The 24,343-nt window shown below is 46.6% G+C and overlaps 1 protein-coding gene across 3 annotated transcripts in view; it reads right to left on the bottom strand.

Moving 5' to 3' along the window:
• Nucleotides 1-7,006, bottom strand: part of LOC137331272 (cysteinyl leukotriene receptor 1-like) — a 41,482-nt gene extending 34,476 nt beyond the window's left edge. The window contains exon 1 of one of the 3 annotated variants that reach the window (XR_010965415.1): nucleotides 6,826-7,006. The gene's annotated coding sequence lies outside the window, so the exon portion shown is untranslated. The remainder of the gene's footprint in view (nucleotides 1-6,825) is intronic. The other 2 variants (XM_067994961.1, XM_067994960.1) reach the window with 2 other exon arrangements.
• Nucleotides 7,007-24,343: the final 17,337 nt, after the last annotated feature.

Here is a 24,343-nt window from a genome sequence, read left to right as displayed (position 1 = left end):
CCTCTCAGGTGACCATAATGGATCCCATGACACTATTTCCAAGAAGAGCAGGGGAGTTCTCCCCAGTGTTCTGGTCAATATTTATCCCAAAAAAACAGATTATCTAGCTGTTATCACATTGCTGTTTGTGGGACTTTGCTGTGTGCAAACTGGCTTCTGTATTTCCTACATCACAACAGTGACAAATATTGGCCAGGACACCAGGGCGAACTCCCCTACTCTTTTTTGAAATAGAGCAATGGGATCTTTTACGTCCTGAGAGGGCAGACGGGGGCTCGGTTTAACATCTCACCCAAAGACAGCACCTCTGATAATGCAGCTTCAGCCTAGATTTTGCATGCAAGTGGGATTTGAACCGTCTGACTCAGAGGCGAGAGCGCTACCCACTGCCACAGCTGACACCTTAGGAGCAATGAGTCGAGTTTTGTGTCATTTCCTACACCATCATCAAATGCCGAACTAATGGGCAAGTTCTGGAAGTCGCTCCTTGTTCAAATGAAAAAATGAATTTGCAAATTTTAAACAGGAACCAATTCACTTTTACAAACTATTGCATCAGATCACCGAGGGATCTCTCATTTGATTTATATTTGGAAGCAGAAGTATTCTTCTGACATTGAGCTATGAAGAAAATGCTCCAATATAGGGAGCTATGGGGTTCCAGTTATTTTGGAGAGACGTCCATTCGCCATTGAGTGCAATGGGTTGAAGTGTCAACGTGCTCCACCAGACTGGGTGTGACATGGGTTGGCGTCCATGACTCCAACGCAATTGCGGTGCCAACTTCAACTGCGTTACTATGGGTAACCGCTGAACGTAGGTCAAATGCTTCCTCACAGGTACGTCAGAAAGAGTGTCACCCCCAGATTGTTCTCGGGCAGACGGCAAGCAACGAGTTCCCTGCTTAAAAACGAGATCCAGTTGGCTTGTTCTGGTGGATGTTAACATTTAAGGCGGGTAGACAGAGTTAAGATACAGATCAGCCATGATCTAATTGAATGGCAGAACAGGCTCGAGGGGCTGAATGGCCTACTCTTGTCCTTATGTTCCTATGTTCCATGAGGTAATTGAAGTAAAGCAGAGTGTTTATTCGCACATTGGCCAACACGTCTCCTTGAACTAAAACCACAAAAAGCAGATTAAATTATCATTCATCTCAATGGATCATTAATAGAATCATAGAATCTGACAGCACAAAGGGAGGCCGTTGGGGTAATCGTGCCTGTGCTGACTCTTTGAAAGAGCTATCGAAATAGTCCCACTCCCCCCTGCTCGTCCCCACAGCCCTGAAAATTCTTCCATTTCAAATATTTATCCAATTCCCTTTTGAAAGTTACTATTGAATCTGCTTCCACCACCCTTTCAGGCAGCGCATTCCAGATCATAACAACTCGCTGCCTAAAAACGTATCTCCTCATCTCCTGCTCTGGTTCTCTTGTCAATTATCTTAAATCTGTGCCCTTTGGTTATCGATACATCCGCCAGTGGAAACAATTTCTCCCTATTTACTCCATCAAAACCCCACATAATAGCATTTGTTTACATAAGAACAAGAAAATGAATTAATTGTGTCAAAGTGTTCAGAAATTTCAATGTGACAAGGTATTAATATTTTACATTCTCCTAGCCATGCATAGTGTGTGGCTTGGGAGACAAATAGTTGGAAGGAAAATATTGATAAAAGAAATCCAATCTTTACTCTAAAAAGGGCCCAATTTAGCCCACTGACACAGGAACATAAGAATTTGCGGGACTGGAACAAACCACTGTGGCCCATCTGGCTGGTCCCAGTGTGAAGAAAATGTGGTATCCCACAATGCCTCTCATATGCCTCTATCAAATGTTTCACCAGGTACTTATCCACTCTCTTCTGAATTTGCTCCCACTATCTCCCTTCGCAGTCCATTCCACACAATTAGCAGAAAGTAGTTAAATCTAAACTGTCTTTTCAACCTCTCTCTTCTAAGTTAAAAGCTATGTCCTCATGTCGTAGAATGACCGGCATAGACCTGTTGGGCCGAACGGCCTGTTTCTGTGCTGTACGTTTTATGTAATCTGTGACCATGTTGCACATATTGATGATGTGGAGATGCCGGTGATGGACTGGGGTTGACAAATGTAAGGAATCTTACAACACCAGGTTATAGTCCAACTGTTTTATTTGAAAATCACAAGCTTTCGGAGGCTTTCTCCTTCGTCAGGTGAGCGAGTCACACTCGCTCACCTGACGAAGGAGAAAGCCTCCGAAAGCTTGTGATTTTCAAATAAAACAGTTGGACTACAACCTGGTGTTGTAAGATTCCTTGCACATATTGATGTTTATCTTGTCTCCATCCTTTATGAACTTTTCATACTTTTATAAAATCAACCTCCACCTCTCGAGCCCCCTTTTCTTCATTGTAAACACTCCCAGATTCTACAGCTTCTCCTCATCATTCAGGTGCCTAGTCCCAGCTGCCAACTGACATGTTTCATTCTTGCATTCACGTATCTGTTAAAGAAAGATTTATATTTTTATAGCCCCTTTCACGATCTCAGGATATCCCAAAGCGCTTTAGAGCCAATTCAGTACTTTTGAAGTGTAGTCGCTGTTGTTGTCCACGATACGTGGCGGCCAATTTGCACACAGCAAGGTCCCACAAACAGCAATGAGATAATGACCAGATAATCTGATTTAGTGATGTTGGTTGAAGGATAAATATTGGCCAGGACACCCAGGAGAACCCCCCTGCTTTTTTTCAAATTAGTGCTATTGGATCTTTTACGTCCTCACGAGAGGGCAGACGGGGCCTCGGTTTATCGTCTCATCTGAAAGACGGCACCTCCAACAGTGCAGCACTCCCTCAGTACTGCACTGAAGTGTCAGCCTGGATTGTGTGCTCAAGTCATTGGAGTGGAATTTGAACTCACAACCTTCTGACTCGCTGTGTCATTCAGCGGCGGCAAATTGCAGAATTGAAGCCCAGTAGGAAATGAGTGCAAGGCTTGCAATCTTCCTGTGCCCAATGTACAGCTGCTCTTTAATTCACAGCACTGCAGAATTGGCCCCATGAGCCTGTCTATCTCAGAGTAAATAACAAATGGCAAGTGTGTTTCCCTGTGTAAATACAGTGTGCGGGATTCTGCCAATAGAATGCACCTACACGCAGATTGCAGCGCTTTCTCGGGATATTAATACATGTGTCTTTTTTTGTTACACTGAGGGAGTGCTGCCTGTCGGAGGTGCCGTCTTTCAGATGAGACGTTACACCGAGGCCCCGTCTGCCCTCTCAGGTGGACATGAAAGATCCTATGGCACCATTTCAAAGAAGTGCAGGGGAGTTCTCCCCGGTGCCCTGGACAATATTAATCCTTCAACCGATATCACTAAAAACAGATTATTTGATCATTGTCACATTGTTGTTTGTGGGACCTTGCTGTGCGCAAATTGGCTGCTGTGTTTTTTACATTACAACAGTGACTATATTTCAAAAATACTTAATTGGCTGTAAAGCGTGTTGGGACGTCCTGAGGTTGTGAATGGTGCTATAGAAATACATGTCTTCCTTTCTATATTAAGTACCCTTACCTAATGGTGCAGTGTTTGCAATGGCTTGACGCCACGCATAATTAAGCCTTGTTCTCATCTCAGAACACAGAAAAACAGGGAAGATTTGAAGCCAATTGCTAATCTATACATCTCAGTGCATACTCCAACAATTTATATAGCGCCTTTAACAAAAGAAAACGTCCCAAGACACTTGCAAAAATCCCGATGCCGCTAATGCTAGTTGTTCTCTTACAGCAATCTTTTCTAGGACCTCGAGATTGTGAAACTCCCTACCTCACTCATCTTCCCTTCCTTCTACAGCCTACAGGTTCCTAAGAAGCCAAGCTTGACATCATCTAACCTCTTGATTCACCTCATCTGCTCTCCTATTCTCTTCAGCCCCTTTTACTGCAGGTTTTGGCTCAACAACCAGCTTTCCCAATATAAAATGGTTGAAGTAGCCTGAACAATGTGATCTAACAGTTAGGAGGGCTTTGAATCATAGAACCATAGAACCATAGAAAAGATACAGCACAGAAGGGGGCCATTCGGCCCATCATGTCCGCACCGGCTCGAAGAACAACCAGGTGCCCATTCTAATCCCACCTTCCAGCACCCGGTCCATAGCCCTGCAGCTTACAGCACTTTAGATGCAAGTCCAGGTACTTTTTAAAAGAGTTGAGGGTCCTTGCCTCTACCACCAATTCGGGCAGCAAATTCCATACACTCACCACCCTCTGGGTAAAAAAGTTTTTCCTCATGTTCTCTCTAATCATTCCGCCAATTAGCTTAAATCTAAGTCCTCTAGTTCTTGAACTCTACGCTAGGAGAAACAGGTACTTCCTGTCTACTCTATCTAGGCACCTCTTAATTTTGTACACCTCAATAAAGTCACCCCTCAGCCTCCTCTGCTCCAAGGAAAACAACCCCAGCCTATCCAATCTCTCCTCATAGCTGCAATTTTCAAGCCCTGGCAACATTCTTGTAAATCTTCTCTGCACTCTCTCCAGAGCAATTATGTCCTTCCTCTAATGTGGTGACCAGAACTGCGCACAATACTCCAGCTGTGCCCTTACCAGAGTTTTATACAGTTCCATCATTACATCCCTGTTTTGTATTCTATACCTCGGCTAATGACGGAGAGCATTCCGTATGCTGTCTTCACAACCTTATCTACCTGTACTGCCACCTTCAGGGACCTGTGCACATGCACTCCAAGGTCTCTCACTTCTTCTACCCCTCTCAATATATTCCCGTTTACTGCATATTCCCTTTTACTGTTTGCTCTCCCTAAGTGCATTACCTCACAGTTCTCCAGGTTGAACTCCATTTGCCACTTTTCCGCCCACTCCACCAACCCATTGATATCTTCTTAGAGTTTACAGCTATCCTCTTTGCTATCAATTACATGGCCAATTTTTGTGCCGCCTGCAAATTTGCCAATCATGCCCCCTACATTCAAGTCCAAATCATTAATATATACCACAAACAGCAAGGGACCCAACACTGAGCCCTGTGGCACACCACTGGAAACGGATTTCCATTCGCAAAGACATCCATCAACTTTTACCCTTTGTTTCCTGTTACTGAGCCAATTTTGGATCCAATTTGCCACAGTTCCCTGTATCCCATGGGCTTTTACCTTTCTGACCAGTTTGCTATATGGGACCTTGTCAAATGTCTTACTAAAATCCATGTAGACAACATCCACTACACTACCCTCATCAATCCTCCTTGTCACTTCCTCAAAGAATTTAATCAGATTTGTAAGACATGACCTTTCCTGAACAAATCCATGCTGACTATCCCTGATTAAACCATGCCTTTCCAAGTGACAGTTTATCCTATCTCTCAGTATTGATTCTAATAGTTTGTCCACCACCGAGGTAAGACTGATCGGCCTATAATTGTTCGGCCTTTCCCTCGTACCCTTTTTAAACAACGGTACTACGTTTGCAGTATTTCAGTCCTCCGGTACCTCCCCTGTATCTAGTGAGGATTGGAAAATGATCCTCAGAGCATCTGCTATTTCCTCCCTGGCTTCCTTCAATAGTCTAGGAAACAATCCATCCGGCCCTGGTGACTTATCAACTTTCAAGGATTCCAGTCCCTCTAGTACTTCCTCTCACGTTATGTTTACCTTATCCAATATTTCACACCTCTCCTCTTTAACTACTATGTCCGGATCATCCCTTTCCTTTGTGAATACGGAAACAAAATATGCATTTAAAACCCTACCCACATCCTCTGCTTCTACACACAAGTTACCCGTATCATCCCTGATAGGTGAAACATTTACCTGAGGAAGGAGGAAGCCTCCGAAAGCTTGTGAATTTAAAATAAAATTGCTGGACTATAACTTGGTGTTGTAAAATTGTTTACAATTGTCAACCCCAGTCCATCACCGGCATCTCCACATCCCTGATAGGTCCCACCTCTTGTTCTTAATTTACTGATAAAACATCTTTGGGTTTTCTTTAATCTTACTAGCTAATATTTTTTCATGCCCTCTCTTTGCTTTCCTTATTTCCTTTTTTACGTCATCCCTGTACTTTCTATACTCCTCTAGGCTTTCTGCAGTATTTAGCAGTGTCGATATTAAGATGCGTGAGAACCCATTTGTATGAAACTCTTCGTTCTGCTTATTAATCAAAAAAATTAGCTCGTTTAAAATAAATGGGTTAAAGCAGCTGACAACAACGCATCATAAATAAGGGTTAAGTCATTTGTTACTTATATTGCGATTTCAACCCAAACGTTTCGCATTCTGATGGGACAGAATTAGACAAAATACAGGCTAACATTTCGGAACGGAGAGGAACAGCCCAGTTCACATTGAGTTCCGAAAACAAAAATGACTTCATCTGACCTTCGACATCAGGAACTGTTTCCACTAGCGGGAGGGTCGGTAACCAAAGGTCACAGATCTAATATAATTGGCAAAAGAACCAGAGGGGAGACGGGCTGAAAGGGTGGTGGAAGCAGATCCATCAGTAACTTTCAAAAGGGAATCAGATATAAACTTGAAAAGGAAAAATTTGCACGGCTACGGGAAAAGAGCAGGGGGTGGTGGGACTAATTGGGTAGCTCTTTCACACAGCCAGCACAGGCATGATGGGCTGAATGGCCTCCTTCTACGCTATAAGATTCTATGATCAGTGTCAGCCACCGGCTTCCAGCAATCAGTAAAACAAGTTAATCAGCAATCTAGAGCTAAAGTAATCCTTTTCTAGTTCAAAACAGCAGCCGAATTAATATTATCATATATTCCATACAATATAAAAGCCAACACTTACATTTCAGGTTGTCTCCGAGTGAAGAGATATGTTGGGCAGCTGCTGGCTGATGTCTGTCCTGCTGCTTGAGATCAATTAAAGCTCTACTTCCACCTCTGAATTTGGCAACGCTATTTATTTGAGTAATAGCAGTGTGGTCATCAGAGCAGTCCCCACCCACACACCATCCACACTCAGCAATAGTTTCTAGGGTACACCATATCAGGAGTCCCAGATGCTGCGCAGAACTACAGAAAAGCTAGTGAATTGGGAAAACCACAGACGCACGCAACACCCAAAAAACACATTCGCAGCTCCATGCCGAAAGCACAAACTGATCAATGTCCAGTTCTAGCCAGGCAGGTGGTTTTTTAAAAAAACTGCTGGGTTGTTCCTTATTTGCAGTAGGTATCATGCAGGCTTTCTCGTCAATCCTCACACAGTGTGACAAAAAAAAAGCCACTTGAATTGGCTAAGATTTACCAGCAAAAGAAAGTGTGGTCGTGGAGCTGGGGGTGGGGGTGTGTGGGGGGAGGTGGGGGGGGGGGTGGGGGATGAGGGGTGGGGGGCTGGGGGGTGGCATTCAAGGTTTTTTAAGTTTGGTTTCGTTCTTTCTAACCTAATAAGGAATGGAAGCTGTCGACGAATCTTACCGCTTACCTATTGGCATTTCCAGTTCTGTTTTTTAATTTCTCTGTGCCTTTCCTTTCTCCTTTCTTTTTAACATTGGCCTTGAGTTCACAGTGGAGGGAAGTGGAAAATACGTGATTTATAGGTGTCAGCCGTGGCTCAGTGGGTAACATTCTTGCCTCTGAGTCAGAAGGTTGTGGGTTAAAGTCCCACTCCATGAGACTTAAGCACATAATCTAGGCTGACACTTCAGTGCAGTACTGAAGGAAAGCTGCACTGTCGGAGATGCCGTCTTTGGGATGAGACATTAAACCAAGACCCCATCTACCCTCTCAGGTGGACATAAAAGACCCTGTGGCACTATTGCGAAGAAGAGCAGGTGAGTTCTCCCCGATGTCCTGGCCAATATTTACCCCTCAGCCAACATCACTAATTATCTGGTTATTATCACATTGCTGTTTGTGGGAGCTTGCTGTGCGCAAACTGGCTGCCACGTCTCCTGTATTATAACAGGGACTACACTTCAAAAAGTACTTCATTGGCTGTAAAGTGCTTTGGAAAGACGCTATATAAATACAAGTCTTTCTTTCTTTTAATGCGGTCGTATATAATTGCTCTCTCCACTATGGTGTTAACCCATTTGTTTTAACCAAGTTAGCCCCTCGGCACAAATAGCAGTGAGAGGACTTTCAGACAAATGCGTTAAGTGTGCATTAGTATCCCTTGATATAAATTTGAGGTTTCTATTTCCTTGTCTAACTTAAGAATTGGAAATGCTCAGCACTTTATGATATGCCAGGGCAGCAGAACAAGAAGGCACAGGTTCAGGGTTGTAAAGGGTGAGGTTAGGACAGATGTCAGAGAATATCCCTTTACACCGAGAGGGCAATCAACAGCTGGGACGGCTTGCCAGGAAAGGACGGTTGAGGCTGGGACACAGGGCACTGTTAAGATCCTTCTAAGATACTGCAACAAGAAGGCAAGTGACAGGTACCTTGGAAGGTTGAGATTAAATGGGCCGTATATGCCTTTTTGATTGGAACCAATCTTGTGAATGCGAATTTATTAACCATTCTGCCAGCTCATTTCATTTAAATCCACGTGAGACTTAAAAAAAATATGTAAACAGAGACGTTATACCGAGGTCCCATCTGCCCTCTCAGGTGGACGTAAAAGATCCCATGGCACTATTTTGAAGAAAAGCAGGGGAGCTCTCCCTGGTGTCCTGGCCAATATTTATCCGTCAACCAAAACCTAAAAAAAAAACAGACTATCTGATGATTATCTCATTGCTGTTTATGGGATCTTGCTGTGCGCAAATTGGCTGCCGTGTTTCCTACATTACAAAAGTGACTACACTTCAAAAATACTTCATTGATTGTAAAGTTCTTTGGGACATCCTGAGGCCATGAAAGGCGCTATAGAAATGCAAGTCTTTCTTTCTTCTTTCTTCTATTACTATTGATTTTTACAGGCAGCGCTATTATTGCTAGTGACAAAATCGGGTATCCCTAGGTTGAAAGTCTAACATTTTATTTCTGCTTTTTCTTCTTTCTTCATGGGAAATATACTTCTGCTGTTTGATGTGTCCTGCTGGGATTTCACACACCACTTCCTAAAGATGAAATCTATTAATTTATGAAGTCACAGTTAACTTGCTGTATCACATTTATGAGCAATGAAAATGTTGCAAGATATTTCACTGCTGTAATTTTTTTTTGCTGATGAACAGGATATTACGAAACCACTGTAAACGGTTCAAAGTCCTTGTAAATACGTCAGCGTATCCTAAAGTATTTAAACAATGCAGTGTAATTACTGTAGTCTGACCAATTTGATTTGAATATCTTTTTCCAATTGGTTTTTGGTTGCCTCTCCTTTCGTTGTTGCCTCTTCTCCAACTGAGGTGTCGACTCATAATGCTGCTGGAATGGACTAAACAGGACACTGCCCTGAGGAACTCTTGCAGCGATGACCTGGGGCTGAGATGATTGGCCTCCAACAACCACTGCCATCTTCCTTTGTGCTAGGTATGACTTCAGCCACTGGAGAGTTTTCCCCCTGATTCCCATTGACTTCAATTTTACTAGGGCTCCTTGGTGCCACACTCGGTCAAATGCTGCCTTAATGTCAAGGGCAGTCACTCTCACCTCAACTCTGGAATTCAGCTCCTTTGTCCATGTTTGGACCAAGACTGTAATGAGGTCTGGAGCTGAGTGATCCTGGTGGAACCCAAACTGAGCATCGGTGGGTAGGTTATTGGTGAGGAATTGTCGCTTGATAGCTCTGTCGAAGAAATCTTCCATCACTTTGCTGTTGATTGAGAGTAGACTGATGGAGCAGTAATTGGCCAGATTGGATTTGTCCTGCTTTTTGTGGACAGGACATACCTGGGCAATTTTCCACATTGTCGGGTAGATGCCAGTGTTGTAGCTGTACTGGAACAGCTTGGCTAGAGGCGTGGCTAGTTCAGGAGCACAAGACTTCAACACGACAGCTGGGATGTTGTCGGGGCCCATAAACTTTGCTGTATCCAGTGCACTCAGCCATTTCTTGATATCACGTAGAGTGAATCGAATTAGCTGAAAACTGGCTTCTGTGATGGTGGGGATATGGGGAGGAGGCAGAAATGGTTCATCCACTCGGCACTTCTGGCTGAAGATGGTTGCACACGCTTCAGCCTTGTCTTTTGCACTCACATGCTGGATTCCGCCATCATTGAGGATGGGGATGTTCACGGAGCCTCCTCCTCCCGTTAGTTGTTTAATTGTCCACCACCATTCATGATTGGATGTGGCAGGACTGCAGAGCTTTGATCTGATCCATTGGTTGTGGGATCGCTTAGCTCTGTCTATAGCATGCTGCTTCCGCTGTTAAGCATGCATGTAGTCCTGTGTTGTAGCTTCACCAGGTTGGCACCTCACTTTTAGGTGCGTCTGTGCTGCTCCTGGCATGCTCTTCTACACCCCTCATTGAACCAGGGTTGATCTCACAGATCAGCCATGATCTTATCAAATGGCGGAGCAGGCACGAGGGGCTGAATGGCCTGCTCCTGTTCCTATGTTCCTATCCCCTGGCTTGTTGGTAATGGTAGAGTGAGGAATATGCCGGGCCATGAGGTTACAGACTGTGGTAGAATATAATCCTGCTGCTGCTGATGGCCCACAGCGCCTCATGGATGGCCAGTTATGAGCTGCTAGATCTGTTCTGAATCTATCCCATTCAGCACGATGGTAGTGCCACACAACATGATGGATGGTGTCTTCAGTGTGAAGACGGGACTTTGGGTGCTAAATTGGGCCGTGAAGCGCCAATTGTTTCCACGCTACATGGCTCTCTGACATCCAAGACGGCGTCTTGGATGCGCATGCACGTTTCCAGCGTGATGTGTGCCAGTCACCATCTTGGTATAGGAGTTACCGCAGGAGCTGATTACAAACGCTGGAATCATGTAAAGTAGGGAGAAAATGGCTTCACTCAGTGTGCAACGCTGATTTAAAGTGATAGACACCAATTTGGGACTTAACGCTCAACTCAACGCACAATCTTAACCCCGACCATCTGAACATGTCTTTGAGTGCCTGGAGGAGCCTCCACCAGCGCTATTTAAAGGGACCATGCTGGATTTACAGGTTAGTGGCTGGATTATTGCTTCTGGATATTTGTAACTGTTTTTGGAGGTCCCCTAGACTTCAATACTAGGACGCGGTGACATAGCCTAATATTAGAGCCAGGACGTGCAGGAGTGAAGTTAGGAAATGCTTCCACATGCAAAGGGTGGGAGACATTTGGAACGCTCTTCTGCAGACGGCAGTTGATGCTAGCTCACTTGTGAATGTTAAATCTGAGATTGATAGATTTCTGTGAACCAAGATTATTAAGGGATATGATGTTAAGGCGGGTATATGGAGATAGGTCACTGGTCCACCATGATCTCACTGAATGGTGGAACAGGCTCGAGGGGCTAAATGCCACTGCCATTTGCTGCCTCCTGATATGCGCCACCTTCTCCTGCAAAAAAGCGGGAAATGTGTTTTTATTTATTCGTTCATGGGATGTGGGCATCGCTGGTGAGGCCAGCATTTATTGCCCATCCCTAATTGCCCGGGAGAAGGTGGTGGTGAGCTGCCTTCTTGAACCGCTGCAGTCCGTCTGCTGAAGGTTCTCCCACAATGCTGTTAGGAAGGAAGTTCCAGGATTTTGACCCAGCGACGATGAAGGAACGGCGATATATTTCCAAGTCGGGATGGTGTGTGACTTGGAGGGGAACGTGCAGGTGGTGTTCCCGTGTACCTGCTGCTCTTTTCCTTCTAGGTGGTAGAGGTCGCGGGTTTGGGAGGTGCTGTCGAAGAAGCCTTGGCGAGTTGCTGCAGTGCATCCTGTGGATGGTACACACTGCAGCCACAGTGCGCCGGTGGTGAATGGAGCGAATGTTTAGGGTGGTGGATGGAGTGCCAATCTAGCGGGCTGCTTTTTCCTGGATGGTGTCGAGCTTCTTAAGTGTTGTTGGAGCTGCACTCATCCAGGCAAGTGGAGAGTATTCCATCACACTCCTGACTTGTGCCTTGTAGATGGTGGAAAGGCTTTGGGAAGTCAGGAGGTGAGTCACTCGTCACAGAATACACAGCCTCTGACCTGCTCTTGTAGCCACAGTATTTATATGGCTGGTCCAGTTAAGTTTCTGGTCAATGGTGACCCCTAGGATGTTGATGGTGGGGGATTCGGCGATGGTAATGCCGTTGAATGTCATGGGGAAGTGGTTAGACTCTCTCTTGTTGGAGATGGTCATTGCCTGGCACTTGTCTGGTGTGAAAGTTACTTGCCACTTATGATCCCAAGTCTGGATGTTGTCCAGGTCTTGCTTCATGCGGGCTCGGACTGCTTCATTATTTGAGGGGATGCGAATGGAACTGAACACTGTGCAATCATCAGCGAACATTCCCATTTCTGACCTTATGATGGAGGGAAGGTCATTGATGAAGCAGTTGAAGATGGTTGGGCCTAGGACACTGTCCTGAGGAACTCCTGCAGCAATGTCCTGGGGCTGAGATGATTGGCCTCCAACAACCACTACCATCTTCCTTTGTGCTAGATATGACTCCAGCCACTGGAGAGTTTTCCCCCTGATTCCCATTGACTTCAATTTTACTAGGACTCCTTGGTGCCGCACTCGGTCAAATGCTGCCTTGATGTCAAGGGCAGTCACTCTCACCCCACTTCTGGAATTCAGCTCTTTTGTCCATGTTTGGACCAAGGCTGTAATGAGGTCTGGAGTCGAGTGGTCCTGGCAGAACCCAAACTGAGCTTCGGTGAGCAGGTTATTGGTGAGTAAGTGCCGCTTGATAGCACTGTCGACAACACCTTCCATCACTTTGCTGATGATTGAGAGTAGACTGATGGGCGGTAATTGGCCGGATTGGATTTATCCTCTTTTTGTGGACAGGACATACCTGGTTAATTTTCCACATTGTTGGGTAGATGCCAGTGTTGTAGCTGTACTGGAACAGCTTGGCTAGAGGCGCAGCTAGTTCTGGAGCACAAGACTTCAGCACTACAGCCGGGATATTATCATGTGGAGAATTGGTTGAAGACTGGCTTCTTATGATGGTGGGGATATCGGGAGGAGGCCGAGATGGATCATCCACTCGGCACTTCTGGCTGGAGATGGTTGCAAACGCTTCAGCCTTGTCTTTTGCACTCACGTGCTGGACTCCGCCATCATTGAGGATGGGGATGTTTACAGAGCCTCCTCCCGTTAGTTTTTTAATTGTCCACCACCATTCACGACTGGATGTGGCAGGACTGCAGAGCTTTGATCCAATCCGTTGGTTGTGGAATCGCTTAGCTCTCGTCCATTGCATGTTGCTTTCCGCTGTTTAGCATGCATGTAGTCCTGTGTTGTAGCTTCACCAGGTTGCCACCTCATTTTTAGGTACGCCTGGTGCTGCTCCTCATTCAACCAGAGTTGATCCCCTGGCTTGTTGGTAATGGTAGAGTGAGGAATATGCCAGGCCATGAGGTTATAGATTGTGCTGGAATACAATTCTTCTGCTGCTGATGGCCCACAGCACCTCATGGATGCCCAGTTTTGAGCTGCTAGTTCTGTTCTGAATCTATCCCATTTAGCACGGTGGTAGTGCCACACAACACATTGAATGGTATCCTCAGTGAGACGACAGGACTTCAGCTCCACGAGGACTGTGCACTGGTCACTCCTACCAATACTGTCATGGACAGATGCATTTGCGACAGGAAGTTTGTTTGAGGACGAGGTCAAGTAAGTTTTTCCCTCGTGTTGGTTCGCACACCACCTGCTGCAGGCCCAGTCTGGCAGCTATGTCCTTCAGGACTTTGGCCAGTAGTGGTGCTACCGAGCCTTCTTGGTGATGGACATTGAAGTCCCCCACCCAGAGTACATTCTGTGCCCTTGCTACCCTCAGTGCTTCCTCCAAGTGGTGCTCAATCATGGAGGACTGATTCATCAGCTGAGGGAGGGCGGTAGGTGGTAATCAGCAGGAGGTTTCCTTGCCCCTGTTTGACCTGATGCCATGAGATTTCATGGGGTCCATTTCAGAGGGCAATTAAGAATCAACCACATTGCTGTGGGTCTGGAGTCACATATCGGCCAGACCGAGTAAGGACGGCAGGTTTCCTTCTTTAAAGGACATTAGTGAACCAGATGGGTTTTTATGACAATCTGGTAGTTTCATGGCCACCATTACTGATACTAGTATTTTAATTCCAGTTTTTTTTATTTAATTAATTGAATTATAAATTCCCCAGCTGCCGTGGTGGGATTTGAACTCATGACTTTGGATTATTAGTCCAGTAACATAACCACTATGCTACCGTACCCATTATGGGCTTGGGTGATGTGCCGGTCATGGTAGGATAGCTAGTGTGTTTGGCCTGTGAGTTGTGGGTGGGCAGCTTGAAACAATGGTAATGTGTAAGGGTGAGAGGCAGCATTTGGTTGGAAGAGTTGAGTACTGCTGGAAAGAGTTTGTTGGTATGTGGGTGATGGGGGTGTAGTGAGTGGAGCAGTTGGTAGGAGACGCCACTTGACAGTTAACCTCACTCACCTTGACCACTCATGTCAAAGCATTAAACTTCTTCCTGCACTGCATGATGCTGTGCGCCTGGCATTGACTGTGTCCCCCGCTGCCTCCCACTGCCTTTTGGATATATGTCTGGAGGGTGTCTTGCATTCCCCCCCCCCCCCCGCTGTGGATATAGGATGTCCCTCCTTCTGTCCACCTCTTGCACCAAGGTCTCTAATGCATCAGCAGAGAACCTTGGTGCACGCAATCTCGCAGGCCTGGTACCAACTCAGATCGGCAGATTGGAGATCTGACGTGCAGATTGGAGGATGTGGGATTTAGCAGTGCACAACCTTTATTTAATGTTTTAACATAACTCATCAGTGTGTAAACATACAGTGTGATGGGACCTACATCTGTGTTTTACGTGTGCAATGTCTGATCTCCGTTCAGACTCCGTGCAGACAGCAAATAACAGGCACCAGCTACCTTTAAGAAATTTCTAAGAAACATTCTCCCTTTAAGAGATTGAGTTCCCCCTTGTGGTGGAAAGTGTAAATTGCGTTGATTCCACGTGGCAAGGCCCGGAATGGAATGCTGATTGCAGCTGAGTCCTTGGGGTGGCCGAGACTCGTGTCCTGCCTGCGCAGGGGTCATTGGGCGCAGGGTAATAGTGCATCATGCTACCCATGCCCAAAAATGGCCACTATCCAATTTTTCCCCAGTTGTCTCCACAAGGACTGTGCGATGGTCACTCCTACCAATACTGTCATGGACAGATGCATCTGCAACAGGTAAATTGGTGAGGACGAGGTCAAGTAGGTTTTTCACTTAAATTGGTTCTCTCACCACCTGCCGCAGGCCCAGTCTGGCAGCTACGTCCTTCAGGACTCGGCCAGCTCGGTCAGTAATGGTGCTACTGAGCCGTTCTTGGTGATGGACATTCTGTGCCCTTGCTACCCTCAGTGCTTCCTTCATGTGTTGCTCAATATGAAGGAGGACTGATTCATCAGCTGAGGGAGGGCGGTGGGTGGTAATCAGCAGGAGGTTTCCTTGCCCATGGTTGACCTGATGCCATGAGTTTTCTTGAGTTCTGGAATCAATGTTGAGGACACACAGGGCCATTCCCTCCTGACTGTATACCGCTGTGCTGCCATCTGTGGTGGGTCTGTCCTGCCACTGGGGGAGTCTTGGACGTTGGCTGAAAGATATGATTTTGTGAGTACGGCTACGTCAGGCTGTTGCTTGACTAGTCTGTGGGACAGCTCTCCCAATTTTGGCACAAGTCCCCAGGCGTTAGTGAGGAGGACTTTGCGGGTCGACTGGGCTTGATTTGCCTTTGCCTTTGTTGTGTCCTGTGCCTAGTGGTCCGATGCAGGGTGGTCCGTCTGGTTTTATTCTTATTATCTGCCAACCTATCCTCCAGAACTGAATGCAGTACTCCAGCTGCGGTCTAACCAGAGCTTTATACAACTGTAGTGTAACTTCCACCCTTCTGTATTCCAGCCCCCTTGAGGTAAAGGCCATCATTCCATTAGCCTTTTTAATTATTTCTTGCATCTGTCCACTAGCATTTTGCGGTTTCTAAATCTCTCTGCTCCTCCACAGTTCCACCAAGGAGGCAGAAAGCTCGGGCATCCCTGCTCCTAGCAGATTTGGAAATGTCTAAAAGGGGATGTAAGGACCGAAGGTGAGAAATTTATTTCCATGGGGGGTCCTGAGGGGTTATGCCCTACTCCAATGAAAATCTTGACTCTTTTGACGCCTAATTGCCTCAATTGTTCCAACATTTTGGAGGGTGAGCTGTCCTGAGCTTTCACCTCCCCAACTCCACATCAGCATGTAAACAAAAGATCTAACGGCATTTAAATTACACTGAATGGAGAAGACCTCCCAGTGGATTATAGAAAATGGCAGATATTAAAGGCTGTACTCCCTGCCGGTGCTTGGACATGGTCCAGGATTTTCTGTTTAATTTTTATGATGGGAAAATCACAGGCCGGGGTGTGTGGAATTTCCCCCGAAGGAGCGCTGAGTGGGAAATCCGTCAGGTGCTCTGCTGGCGCAAAGCTCCCCCACGCATCCGGCTGCGACGCCAACCTCTGGACGTGGAAGGGCCAGACTCAAATGCTCCCCTGACGCCAAGCGACTCCCACCTCCCAGCTGCAGAGGTGAAGGCTGAAGGCAGTGTGTGCTCACCTCTGCTGATTCTGCCAGCAGTCTCTGCTGAGGTCAGCACTGCGGAGCTGCCAACTGAAACAGCAACAGACAGCCTCGTGTTTAAACATGCGCCCGTGCCAGGAGTGATTCCGAGATCCTGCACTCCCAGGGAGTTTTGGGCACCAGACCTCAGGAAAGACATATTGTCCTTCGGGGAGGGTACAGTGCAGATTCACCAGATGGGATAAAGAGGTAAAGGGGAATAAAGTTAGATATAATATTGAAGAGAAAGCAATGTATTGATTAAAAATTCTCATCTGCCTCTAAAACTATAGTAAATTCAGTCTCTAACCTTTCCCAGCGCTGTCTGCTAGGTAGTATCTTACTTTGAATGTCAATTCTACTAAGTACACCCATAGCTTCCCTCTTAGGACTACAGGACGCACTCATCAATAGCCTTTCGGAAATCGATGGGAACTGGGATTCTTCCCACTCTGCTCCCGATAACTCCTGAAAGCCAGTGTCTAATGGGCAAGGTGGTCCTGGCTGGATAAGCAGAGGATGTTTACCACTGCTCTGTAGTGATCAGTTTTGTGGATCTCAGCTGTAGCCCTGCAGACACTTGAGGCTCCCCAAACCTTGGCTCTTGCCAACCTGAGCCTGAGACGTCTGGACTTAGGTGAGTGAGCCGTGACTTAAGTGCAGGGAGAGAGAGGGAGGGAGAGACAGGGTGAGAGAGACAAAGAAGGAGACAGAAAGAGAGACAGACAGGAAGAGAGAGGGCGACGGAGACAGAGAGAGTGAGTCAGAGAGAGACAGAGAGAGAGAGAGAGGGAGACTGAGAAATACAGAGAGAGAGCGAGAGAAAGAGACAGAGAGAGAGAGGGAGACAGAGAAAGACCGAGAGAAACAGAGAACGAGGGAGACAGAGAAAGACCAAGAGAAACAGAGAACGAGGGAGACAAAGAAAGACAGAGAGACATAGAGAGTGAGAGGGAGAGAGAGAAAGACAGGGAGAGAGTGAGCGGGAAACAGAGAAAGAGAGAGCGTGTACTCCTTTTTGAATAAGTAGAAGCTCTACTCTACTTTGCTTTGGAGATTCTTAAACATGGGTAAAGAGTTTCTGCATGTGCTAGAAGCCTGGCTGACTAAAAAATAAATACATTTTCCAATTGTTTGACCTACTTTTTATTATATACAAAACAACTCTCATTATAAACACACTTTGTAAAAGCAAGTGCTCTGTTAAAGCTGACGGGACAACTTTCTGCATAGCATTTCCCTTAAGCTGATTTGCCAGCTGGCAGCCTATGTATGTGTATGTGAATGACTGCAGATTGTTGTGTGATAAATCCTTTATAAGTGATAAATAATAACGCTTTCATACAGCACTAATTATAATGCAAGCTTGTCATTTTACCAGAATCCATTGCGCAATGGCTAAAAATAACACTTCACTATTAGTGGATGAAGATCCAGTGTATTCTTAATGGAGATCTTAACCTCTTTCAAATATAAAGGCCCAGAAATTGGGAAAGGCACACAGAGGAGGGGTGAGGAGGGGGAACACAGTGCCAGAATGGAGAGGTCCGAGATTCCCCTGATATTGGACCCCGGACCTTGTTACAATGGAGCAGGAGTGGTACAACAGCACGCTAGTGTTGCAGGAGCCCCCAGGTAAGTGGGTCCAAGGTTGGGTGGGGATGGGGCTGGGGGTCAGGGCCATGGATCAGGAGAGAAGGCTGGGGGGGGTTCCACGATCGGGTTGGGAGAGGAGGCCGGGGATTGGGGGGGAGTGGGGAGTCATCGGGGGAGGATTGGGAGAGCGGCCATCGGGAGGGGAGTTGAATGTGGGGTGGGGAGGGCCACTTCTACCCCCCTCCCCCCCAGCTCCACATGAGGTAGGCTGCTTATTACCTTCTTTGTTGCAGGCAATCCCTAGGCCTGTTTTCCTTGAGGACTGCCTCAAACAAGTGTTAGGCCCGTTATTTGCATATAGAAAAAGACTAATGCCTTCTTCGGGCATGGGTATAGGACGCCTTTTGTTTGTTCTTACCCAATATGGCGGGCAGCGCATTTCTAGCCCGAAGTGTGCACCCGGGCGCTTCCTGCCCGCTATTTTGGGGACAAACGGGCGCAATGTCTAGGCCAGGGCTGATCACCTCTGTTAAAATAGTGGACAGGGGACTGCCTTACAAACGTATACGGCTGTTATCCACGAGTATCGCAACCTGTAACTTAGAGCCTTGAAACTTCTCGTACTGATTTTAGCACAAAATGCACAGTCTCTTTCAGCTGACACTCATTGCTGGAGTGTTCGACTTTAAATTGCTGTCAAACTAAGTAAATTATGATTTGAAAAAACACTTCACAATGCTGACTTCATTTGTCGCCCTGCATTCAGTACAAATTGACTTTAATTTCACAACCAATGTACGGTAATTACTTTTGTGCTGGTGCAGGATGACTTAGCGAGTGAGTCATTCGCTTTCAGATACTTTTTACAACCGCTTCCTGTCCTTTTGGTCACACTTACAAATTCCGAGTATTTTCATTTTCAACAATTCTGGATTGATACCAATATCTAAAAGAATCATATATTAGTCTGCAGCAACTGATCCGAACTCCCTGGGCTGTGAATCGAGACCGGCAGAGAGTCCACATGCATCCATGCTTGCTCGAGCACATGAAAACACGGACAGAAAAAGACCAGCTAACCCATCTAGCCTGATCCATTCGGCCATGTTGCATGTACAGTCAACACACCCCTCTCCCTCCCTGAAATACTATCCCCTCCACCTCCATCAGCAGCCATGTAATCTCCTTAAGCAAATTCAGGGAGAAAAGAATTCCGGGAAATTCCTCTCCGAAGACAATCAAGATCGAGCCCCAGGGGTAACAATGACTCATGAGGTAAATTTACCCAATGTCCCACCTACCTTCTGTACACAGCGGCATCAGCCCCCTATGGGAACTTGTCCAGCTCCTTTTTGAATGCTCAGTTTCCACTCCAGACGATGAATCTTTTGAAGACGCATGTGCAAGTCCCTGCACTATCAGAACATTAAAAAAGCGCTACGATGCTCCTGAGATCCAGAAGACACCTTCCCTCCCACCATAGAATTCTTCAAACCCAGCATGACAGCACTGAAGTTACACTTCATGTGATGTCGAGCCCAGGTGGTGCGAGTTGGATCGCAAGTCTGCGTTCCAAGGTCACAGTGGGCCCTGATTCCAGAGTCAGAGCCACTCATTTGTTACTCTGAAGAGGAAACTGTGTTGGATTGACAGCCGAGTGGCAACATAACTTCACTCTTAAATGTCCCATCTTGGCCTCATGTAGTTCAACATCAAAAAATCCTTAATTTCCTTCATAATCCTTCAAACTGCCTTGTTGATGTGGAGATTGGAAAAATGGACAAATTATTCAGGGGGCTTACACCGTTCCAGATGGTTGATTCATTCAAGAGAGAGGCAAACAGCTAAAGAATGGCTGGAAATTGTATTTACCGACGATCGTGGAAAGATTCAAGATGTTGCAAGATCTTCCAGAACAGGTAGCTGCCCCTACAGTTCATAAAATAATTCCTGCTGAGCACTCATGGTACAATTCAAATATATACATCTCCTAAGATAAAGTTAGGAATCTTACAACACCAGGTTATAGTCCAACAGTTTTATTTGAAAATCACAAGCTTTCAGAGATTATCTCCTTCGTCAGGTGAGTGAGTGAAAGGTTCTCAAATCGCATATCTTATATTAGGCTGGGACACGATCACACCAATCAAAGGTGTCGTTGGTGTTCAGGCAGGTTAGCCACGGAAAACAGTACATCCCAGTATACTGAATACACAGTAGGTCAGATTACAAAGCCAGAGAGAGAAAGAGACCCGAAAGGCAGAGAGAGAGAGAGAGAATGTCCAGTTGTACTAAAAACAGATAACTTTTTTGTCGCTGGTAGGATTACGTGTAGCGTGACATGAACCCAAGATCCCGGTTGAGGCCGTCCTTATGGGTGCGGAACTTGGCTATCAATTTCTGCTCGACGATTTTGCGTTGTCGTGTGTCTCGAAGGCCGCCTTGGAGAAGGCTTACCCGAAGATCGGTGGCTGAATGTCCTTGACTGCTGAAGTGTTCCCCGACTGGGAGGGAACCCTCCTGTCTGGCGATTGTTGCGCGGTGTCCGTTCATCCGTTGTTGCAGTGTCTGCATGGTCTCGCCAATGTACCATGCTCCGGGGCATCCTTTCCTGCAACGTATGAGGTAGACAACGTTGGCCGAGTCACAGGAGTATGAACCATGTAACTGGTGGGTGGTGTCCTCTCGTGTGATGGTTGTATCTGTGTCGATGATCTGGCATGTCTTGCAGAGATTGCCGTTGCAGGGTTGTGTGCTGTCGTGGATGCTGTTCTCCTGAAAGCTGGGTAATTTGCTGCGAACGATGGTCTGTTTGAGGTTGGGTGGCTGTTTAAATGCGAGTAGTGGAGGTGTGGGGTTGGCCTTAGCGAGGTGTTCGTCGTCATCGATGACACGTTGAAGGCTGCGGAGAACATGGCGTAGTTTCTCCGCTCTGGGGAAGTATTGGACGACGAAGGATACTCTGTTGGTTGCGTCCCGTGTTTGTCTTCTGAGGAGGTCTATGCGATTCTTCGCTGTGGCCCGTTGGAACTGTCAATCGACAAGTCGAGCGTCATATCCCGTTCTTACGAGGGCATCTTTCAGCGTCTGTAGGTGTCCATCGCGTTCCTCCTCGTCTGAGCAGATCCTGTGTATTCGCAAGGCCTGTCCATAGGGGATGGCCTCTTTGACGTGGTTAGGGTGGAAGCTGGAAAAGTGGAGCATCGTGAGGTTGTCCGTGGGCTTGCGGTAGAGTGAGGTGCTGAGGTGCCCGTCTTTGATGGAGATTTGTGTGCCCAAGAAAGAAACCGATTCTGAGGAGTAGTCCATGGTGAGTTTGATGGTGGGATGGAACTTGTTGATGTTATCGTGTAGTCTCTTCAGTGATTCTTCGCCGTGGGTCCATAGGAAGAAAATGTCATCGATGTATCTGGTGTATAGCGTTGGTTGGAGGTCCTGTGCAGTGAAGAAGTCGTGCTCGAACTTGTGCATGAAAATGTTGGCGGATTAGGGTGCGAATTTGGTCCCCATGGCTGTTCCGTGTGTTTGGGTAAAGAACTGGTTATTGAAGGTGAAGACATTGTGATCCAGGATGAAGCGGATGAGTTGTAGGACGGCGTCTGGAGATTGGCTGTTGTTGGTGTTGAGTACTGATGTTGTTGCAGCGATGCCGTCATCGTGGGGGATACTGGTGTAGAGTGCCGAGACGTCCATCGTGGTGAGAAGTGTTCCTGGTTCAACTGATCCGTGGGTGCTGAGTTTTTGTAGGAAGTCTGTAGTGTTGCGACAGAAGCTGGGGGTTCCCTGTACGATGGGTTTCAGGATGCCCTCGACGTATCCCGAGAGGTTCTCATAAAGGGTTCCGTTGCCTGATACGATAGGACGTCTGGGTGTGTTGGCTTTGTGTATCTTTGGGAGGCAGTAGAAGTCTCCCACGCGGGGAGTACGTGGGATAAGAGCACGTAGGATGCTTTGAAGGTCTGGATCGAAGGTCTTGATCAGTTTGTTGAGCTGGTAGGTGTGTTCTTTGGTTGGATCTGCGGGTAACCGTCTGTAGTGTTCCTGGTTGTCCAGTTGTCGGTATGCTTCTTTGCAATAGTCCATTCTGTTCTGTATGACGATGGCTCCTCCTTTGTCCGCTGGTTTGATGACGATGTTGCGGTTGGTCTTGAGAGCGTTGATGGCGTTGCGTTGTGCTCGGGTGACATTCTGGACTGTCTTGTGAGTGTGGCTGATGAATCTGGCGTTGACGCATCTCCTGATAGCTTGAGCATACATGTCAAGCTTAGGGCAGCGAGCCTTAGGGGGATGCGACAACGAATGAACGGACACCGCGCAACAATCGCCAGACAGGAGGGTTCCCTCCCAGTCGGGGAACACTTCAGCAGTCAAGGACATTCAGCCACTGATCTTCGGGTAAGCCTTCTCCAAGGCGGCTTTCGAGACACACGACAAAGCAAAATCGTTGAGCAGAAATTGATAGCCAAGTTCCGCACCCATGAGGACGGCCTCAACCGGGATCTTGGGTTCATGTCACGCTACACGTAACCCCACCAGCGAAAAAAAGTTATCTGTTTTTAATACAACTGGACATTCTCTCTCTCTCTCTCTCTCTGCCTTTCGGGTCTCTTTCTCTCTCTGGCTTTGTAATCTGACCCACTGTGTATTCAGTATACTGGGATGTACTGTTTTCCGTGGCTAACCTGTCTGAACACCAACGACACCTTTGATTAGTGTGATCGTGTCCCAGCCTAATATAAGATATGCGATTTGAGAACCTTTCACTCACTCACCTGACGAAGGAGATAATCTCCGAAAGCTTGTGATTTTCAAATAAAACTGTTGGACTATAACCTGGTGTTGTAAGATTCCTTACATTTGTCCACCTCAGCCCATCACCGGCATCTCCACATCAAGATAAAGTTGCAACAGGTTCTTTTTACCAGAAAAACAAGTTCCACCTAAAGTTCATAAAAATGTAATTTCAGGACTCTGCAAACTTGCCAAAGGAAATGGTGAGGATCAGCTCCCCTCCTTCTGGGAGATCGTCCAACATAATAGAAAAGCCGACTACCAGTTTCAATTTAGTTTTGAAGAAACAATTCTTGCGACCCAGTTCACTCAACAGTGAAAAAAATTCCATATAACTACTTCCCACCCACCAGACACTCAAATATTCACATCTGTTACAAAATAGCTTAGATGAGTACTGGCTGTTGAAAACATGTGCTGTGCAATGCTTGTAGTTATACTGTCACTTTCCTGTCCTTTCAAAGTGGGTTCTGCTTCTCGGTAACTCAAAAGTGACATTTCTACATTTCCTGCCAGGTCTGTGGGTCCTGGGAGATAGCATTGACCCTCTCCGCCGTCTCCGAACATGCTGCCTTTGCAGGAGGGCAACCCCGTGCCCCAAAATGAGTACCAACCCTGTGCTGCACCTCCTACGCCAAGACCTCCAGGGCTTCACCGTTAAAGGGGCGGTCGTGCCCCCCCCTCCCCCACCTTGTTCCCTGCAGGCATTGTCCAGCATGGTTTGGGCAGGAAAATAATGTTTGCCCTTTAAGGGCAAGCAGCCTCCCTTTAAATGTTGCTGGCTGGCCAGAGTTTGTAGCTGGCAGGTAGTCAGTTTGCAGGCCTGACTCCCCGCACATGTTTTCCATCGGAAGGGAGGTTGGGCAACTGAGGGGAGGGTCTTAGATCACAGAATTTGGCATGGCATGCCCCAGTGCTACATGCGTGGGTGCCTCCACACCACGGACTGCACGACCCCAAGTTTTACAGGGTCGTGAAATCCGGCCGATTTCGTTAAGTATTTATTCACTTTGCTGATTGTGCTCTGCTGTGATTGGACCTGTTGAGTAACGAGTTAATTAATACCCTGAGATCTCTTTCAGCCTTACCCATAATTATTTCAACACTGTTCATGCAATACTTATACCATCTCCATTCCTCCTCCCTCTGTGTGACACATTGTTATGTTGGGTAATGCCAAATTCTAGTGATTTGGCAACTTTTCCAATTGGCAAGTCCAGTGAGGTTATGTTTATCTTCCTGTGGAATGATGCCAAGGGACTTCTTAATAGGAAGATGTG

Source organism: Heptranchias perlo, chromosome 13 (genome assembly GCF_035084215.1).
Source record: "Heptranchias perlo isolate sHepPer1 chromosome 13, sHepPer1.hap1, whole genome shotgun sequence".
Classification (NCBI taxonomy): Eukaryota; Metazoa; Chordata; class Chondrichthyes; order Hexanchiformes; family Hexanchidae; genus Heptranchias; species Heptranchias perlo.
This window is presented reverse-complemented; position numbering and strand designations above follow the sequence as displayed.